General features: G+C 42.3%; 1 non-coding gene across 1 annotated transcript; it reads right to left on the bottom strand.

Annotated features, from left to right (window-relative positions):
• Positions 1-3,975: 3,975 nt before the first annotated feature.
• On the bottom strand, positions 3,976-4,084 carry LOC112645681 (U6 spliceosomal RNA). The gene has a single exon (XR_003127188.1). It is a non-coding gene; the product is annotated as a U6 spliceosomal RNA (small nuclear RNA).
• Positions 4,085-5,720: the final 1,636 nt, after the last annotated feature.

Here is a 5,720-nt window from a genome sequence, read left to right as displayed (position 1 = left end):
TGAGGGGGGCACTTGACCGAGATGAGCACTGGGTGTTATTCTATATGTTGGCAAATTGAACACCAATAAAAAATAAATTTATAAAAAAATAAAAATAAAATAAATTGTCCTTTGTGGAAAAAAAAAAGAATTTTATTTTGAGTCTTGTCTCATCCTCTTTTCAGATTCCCCCGGAGAACCCCCCTATTCCCCCGCCGCCCCCAGTCCCCGAAGCAGGTCCCCTGGAGGCCGAGATCAGCCAGGGGCAGGGAGAGGTCAGCAGCCCCCTTGGATAGGGACGCTGGGCTCCTGCTGCTGCGGCCGGGCGCGGCTCTAATTGTCCCCGGACCGCGGGCTGGGGAGCCGGCGCTGTAACCTCCCACCAGGCCCGCCTCTCAGCTGCACAAACAAAGCCAAATAAAAACTGCTGGCGGCCGCTGGTCCCACTGCGACAGATGTGGTGCCTCTGCACCATCTTGTCTGTTCTTAAGGTTTTTTTTTTTTTTATTACAAACAGACAGATGTAGCTTGTCCCTTCCATCTTGTTTACGATGCTGCAGGAGCACCTGTGGAGGACGGGTCCCCGCAGAAATCCTTGACTTCCGCTCAGATGGCTTGAGACTCAGCCAGCCGGCTCTGCATCCCCGTCTGCACGTGATTCCGGATTCTTCTGTACACGTTTGCTCTAAGCCCGAGAAACATGAATCACCCAAAGGATGATCCCAGGCACCTGGGCATCACCACACCCCATGTGCACGGGATGTTTCCGAAGCATTCGCATCCGTCTACACGTGTGAGGGCCTGCCTCGGACCGCCCGGCCTTGAGGTCAACCTGTGAGCGGACTCTTGGCTCAGTGGAACCCGTCACTGCACAGATGGCTTCCCTTCCCTGGCCTTGTGTCCGCTTAGCCATAGGACCCCCGCATAGACCCCCAGAGAGGGCTGTGACTAACCCCATGTAGACCCTCCTGTCCTCAGAGAAAGTGGCCCAACAACCAGTATGAAAAACAGACACAGAAGCCACCAGAGCAGGGAGAAGAGGTGAGGCCACCAGGAGCGCCCGGGCTGGGGGCTGTTCCCCGACCCCGGGCACCTCCTTAGAATTCTGCAGCCCCACTTGGACCATTAAAGACCATCTGCGTTGCATCTCGTTTCCTCAGCACAGACGACGCAAGAGCAATGACACTCGTGGACTCACGGTGCCAACCGCTTTTTCTTTTTGCCCCTGTTTCCAAGCCACAGCCTCTGCTGTGCAGCAAAGCACTTCAAGACACATGACTTAAACACAACCAGCGTGCGTTTAGCTCATGCTTCTGTGGGTTGGCCGGGTGGTGCTCCCGGGGCCGACTGGCGAGGCCCGCCCATGCATCTCTGATCAGGTGGTGCGTGGGCCGGTGGCTGGAAGACCTAAGGTGGCCTCGGTCATGTGGCTAGCAGCTGGCAGGCTATCGGCCGGGGTGACGAGGCTCACTGGGCCACGTGGCTGTCATCACCCAGCAGCCTAGCCCCGGCCTCTTCAAGGTGGTCCGAGCAAGACGCTAAGGCCGGATGTGCTCTTCGGGTCTTGGCCTGAAGCGTGTCTCCCGCGGCCACCAGCTAAAGCGGGCTCCGTGGCTGAGCAGCCGCGTGGGAGGGCCCACCTGAGAGCGTGGGCCCCAGGAGGGGAGGAATTTGCAGCCATGTCCTCATCCACCACACTGTTTTGTTTCCCTTTTTTCAATTTATAGCCTCTTTAATTGAATAACTCAATCGTTTACTTTCGACATTCAGTGTTTACAAGCATGCCTTCAGCTCGGGTTCCCTCTTTAACATAGAGGATTCAGAAAACTATTTTTAAGTTGTAATCAGACTGAAGTTTTTCAGCCCGAAGTTTTCTTTTCTTTTTTTTTTCTTTTTTTTTTTTTTCTACTTTGACTACATTATGGTCTGATAATTTGGCCGGAATGCTTTCCATTCTTCAGGGTTTTTTTTAAAGTCATCTGTTGTGTGTGTGTGTTTAATTCTGAATATTCCCACAGACATTTGAAAGTGAGTAATTTGGGTGATTTGGTACAAATGTACAGAATCCAGACACAATTTTGATTTAGACATGGAATCAACCTTCTTGGTAGTATTTTAAGTGTTTCTCTGCTGTTATTATCTACGTGATCTGCTCATTTCTACAAAGAGAATGCCGAGTTATTGTCATGAAGTTTTACCTGATGTATACCTGTGCAATGCTGTGGAAAGAATTAAAATGTCATTAATTATATTAGAATTGTATAATTTTTATACGATTCTGGAGAAGTGAATTTTTTTTTATCAGTACCAGACAACTCTCTTTTCCTGCTTCCTGTTGGTTGCATAGAATTTCCTATCATATTAACATGGGCGCTAAGAATTGACAAAGCAATAGGGAGAGTGCTGGCTAACTCACTCACTTATATGATGAGTAGAAATAAAAAACTGTTGTGTTCTTCTTGGAATAAAATTTGCCTATACGTTTAAAAGTATAAATGTGCTCATCCCATTTTAAAATAGAAAGCTTTATTGAGGTAATTGTAGATTTGCTTTCAGTTGAGAGTAATAATAGAGATCTACCTACTTTTTCCTAGTTTCTGCCAGCAGTAACATCCTGCAAACTAAGATCACAACCAAGATATTGACACTGATACAATCCACTAATGCCATTCAGATACTTCCAGTCTTACCTGTGTTCACTTGAGCGTCCGATGTGTATTTAGGTCTTTATTGTTTAATCACGTGTATAGGTTTATATACCTATCCCCACAGTCAAGATACAGAACAATTCCATCAACCATAGAATCCCTCATATTGACCTTTTACAATCCCATTCTCCTCCCTCCTGCTTCCCTCTTCCCACATCCCTAACCCCTTGAAATTACTATGTTCTCCACATATAAAATGTTGTCATCTCAAAAATATTATATCAAAGCCTCACGTGGTATGTGACATTTGAGATTGGATTTTTTTCACTCAGAATAATTCCCAGGAGACCCATCTAAGTCATTGTATGTATCAATACTTCTCTTATTTGTATTGCTGAGTAATATTCCATGTATCTATGTACCACAGTTTAACCATTCACTCACTCACTGATGGACATCAGAGCTATTTCTAGTTTGGGGCTATCGGGAATAAAACCACTATGAGCATTGACCTAAAGGTGCTTGTGTGAATATAGTTTTGATTTCTCTGGGATAAGTGTCCAAGAGTAGAGTTTTTTATTCATATGGTAATTTCATGTTTAGTTTTATAAGAAACTGCCAAACTGTTTTCAAGAGTGGGTATATCATCTTATATTCCCACCAACAATGTATTAGTAATCGAGTGCCTCTGCATGCTTGCCAGCATTTGGTAATGTCACTGTTTTTTATTTTCTCCATTCTGATCCATATGTAGTGATATCTCATTATGGTTTTAATTTGCATTTCCCTGATGGCTCATAATGCTGAACATCTTTCATGTGTGTGTTTGCCATCTGCATATCATCTTCATTGAAAAGTCTGTTTGTGCCTTTTGCCCATTTTCTAATTTGATTTTTTTTTTTTTTTTGCTACTGAGTTTTCAGTGTTCTTTATATATTCTAGATACTATTCCTTTGTGGGACATGTGATTTGCAAATATCTCTCTTCCCAGTATGTTGCTTGTTTTCACCTTCTTCACCTAGACATTCAGAAAAGATACATTGTTTTAGCTTTGATGAGGTTTAATTGAAGAGTTGTTTTTTCTTTTCTAGATTGTGCTTTTGGTGTCAAGTCTAAGAACTCTTTGACTAGTCCTAGATGCCAAAGTATTTGTCTTTCTATTTTTTCCTAAAGATTTTATAATTTCATGTTTTGAATTGAAGTCCATAATCCATTTTGAGTTAATTTTTATATAAAATGTGAAGTTCAGCCTGAAGTTCATTTTCTTTCTTATAGATGTCCCATCACTTCAGCACCATTTGTTGAGAAGAATATCCTTCCTCCATTGAATTGCTTTCAAAGCTTTGTAAAAAGTATGAAACACTTTATGAATTCACATGTCATCCTTATGCAGAGGCCATGTTAATCTTCTCTGAATCATTCCAAGTCTTTATTAGATGCACTACTAAACTGAGCACTGCTCATAACTTTAGACTGAGCTCCACTTATGTAAATTCATTTCTGAAGATGAAGAAGATGTACCCAAGGCTACTCACTTCAGTTTGCTTTATTTATTTATTTATTTATTTATTTACTTATTTATTTATTTATTTATTTATTATTTTGAAAGAGAGAGAATGTGCACATGAGCAGAAGATTGGGAGGGCAGAGGGAGAAGAAGAGAGAAAATCTTAGGCAGGCTCTATGCCCAATGTGGAGCTCATGCATGGTTCGATCTCACATGCTAAGACCTGACTGAACCACCCAGGCACCTCTCAGCATTATTTAAAACAGCAAATAAAAGAGTTAGGAGGGACTCCTGGGTGGCTCAGTGGTTGAATGTCTGCCTTTGGCTCAGGGTGTGATCCCTGGTCCTGGAATTGAGGACATTGGGCTTCCTGTAGGGAGGCTGCTTCTCTCTCTGCCTCTCTCTGTGTGTCTCTCATGAATAAATAAATAAAATCTTTTAAAAAAAGAGTGGAGAGGCATGTCCAAACATAGTAGGTAGGAAAAGTGTGTTCATTATCTATTGATGTGTAACAAATTATCCCAAAATTTAGTGACTTAAGACAAAAACATTTATAATATCACAATGTTTGTGATATCTAGTCATGGGTTTTCTGGGTTCCCTAAATAAGAGTCTCTTATAAGAATACTCTTAGATGATAGGTGAGGTTTTCTCTGAAGGATCAACCAGAGAAAAATCCACATCCAAGCTCACTGATATGGTTGTTGACATGATTCAGTTACTTGCAACCTCTTAAAAATGGGGCCTCATTTTCTCTTTGGCTGTCTACCCTCAGTTTATTGCCATATGGGCCTCTCTGTAGTGCAGCTTACTTCATAATAACAAGCAAGCAGAGAAAGTGCAAGATACTGCTATGAATTCTTTGTAAACCGATCATAGAAGTGATTTCCCATTAATTTTGCTGTATTCTATTCATTCAAAACAACCTGTCAAGTCCAGATTACACTTAAGAGTAGGGGATTACAGGGACACCTGGGTGGCTCAGTGGTTGAGCATCTGCCTTTGGCTCAGGGCATGATCCCGGAGTCCTGGGATCGAGTCCCACATGGGGCTCCCTATGGGGAGCCTGCTTCTCCCTCTGCCTATGTCTTTGCCTCTCTCTCTACGTCTTTCATGAGTGAATAAATAAAATCTTAAAAAAAAGAGTAGGGGATTACAAAAGAGTGTGATACCAGAACAGAGAGATTTGTGTTGCCTACACAATAAATAAATTATTATACATTCATTCGGTTAAAAATCATACCCAGTGATTTTTCTATGCTAATTACATGGAGTATGGCATTGTTGTCATGGTTGACAAGGACCTCAGTGTCAGCCACATGCAAAAACTATGAAACTTGACCATTATCTTACACCACACACAAAAATGAACTCAAATGAATTAAAGATCTGAATGTAAGATGAGAAACAATAAAAGCCCTAGAAGAAAAAAAAAACCAGTAAGCCCCCTGATATCACTTTTGGAGATATTCTTTTGGATCCTACTCCAAAGGCAATAACAACAAAAGCAAAGATAGGACTACATCAGGCTAAGAAAGTGTACACAGCAAGTAAATCATCAACAAAATAAAAGGGCAACCTACTGA

Source organism: Canis lupus, chromosome 1 (genome assembly GCF_003254725.2).
Source record: "Canis lupus dingo isolate Sandy chromosome 1, ASM325472v2, whole genome shotgun sequence".
In the NCBI taxonomy this organism is placed as follows: domain Eukaryota; kingdom Metazoa; phylum Chordata; class Mammalia; order Carnivora; family Canidae; genus Canis; species Canis lupus.
Note: the sequence above shows the minus strand (reverse complement) of the source record. Positions and strands in the feature narration are given on the sequence as shown.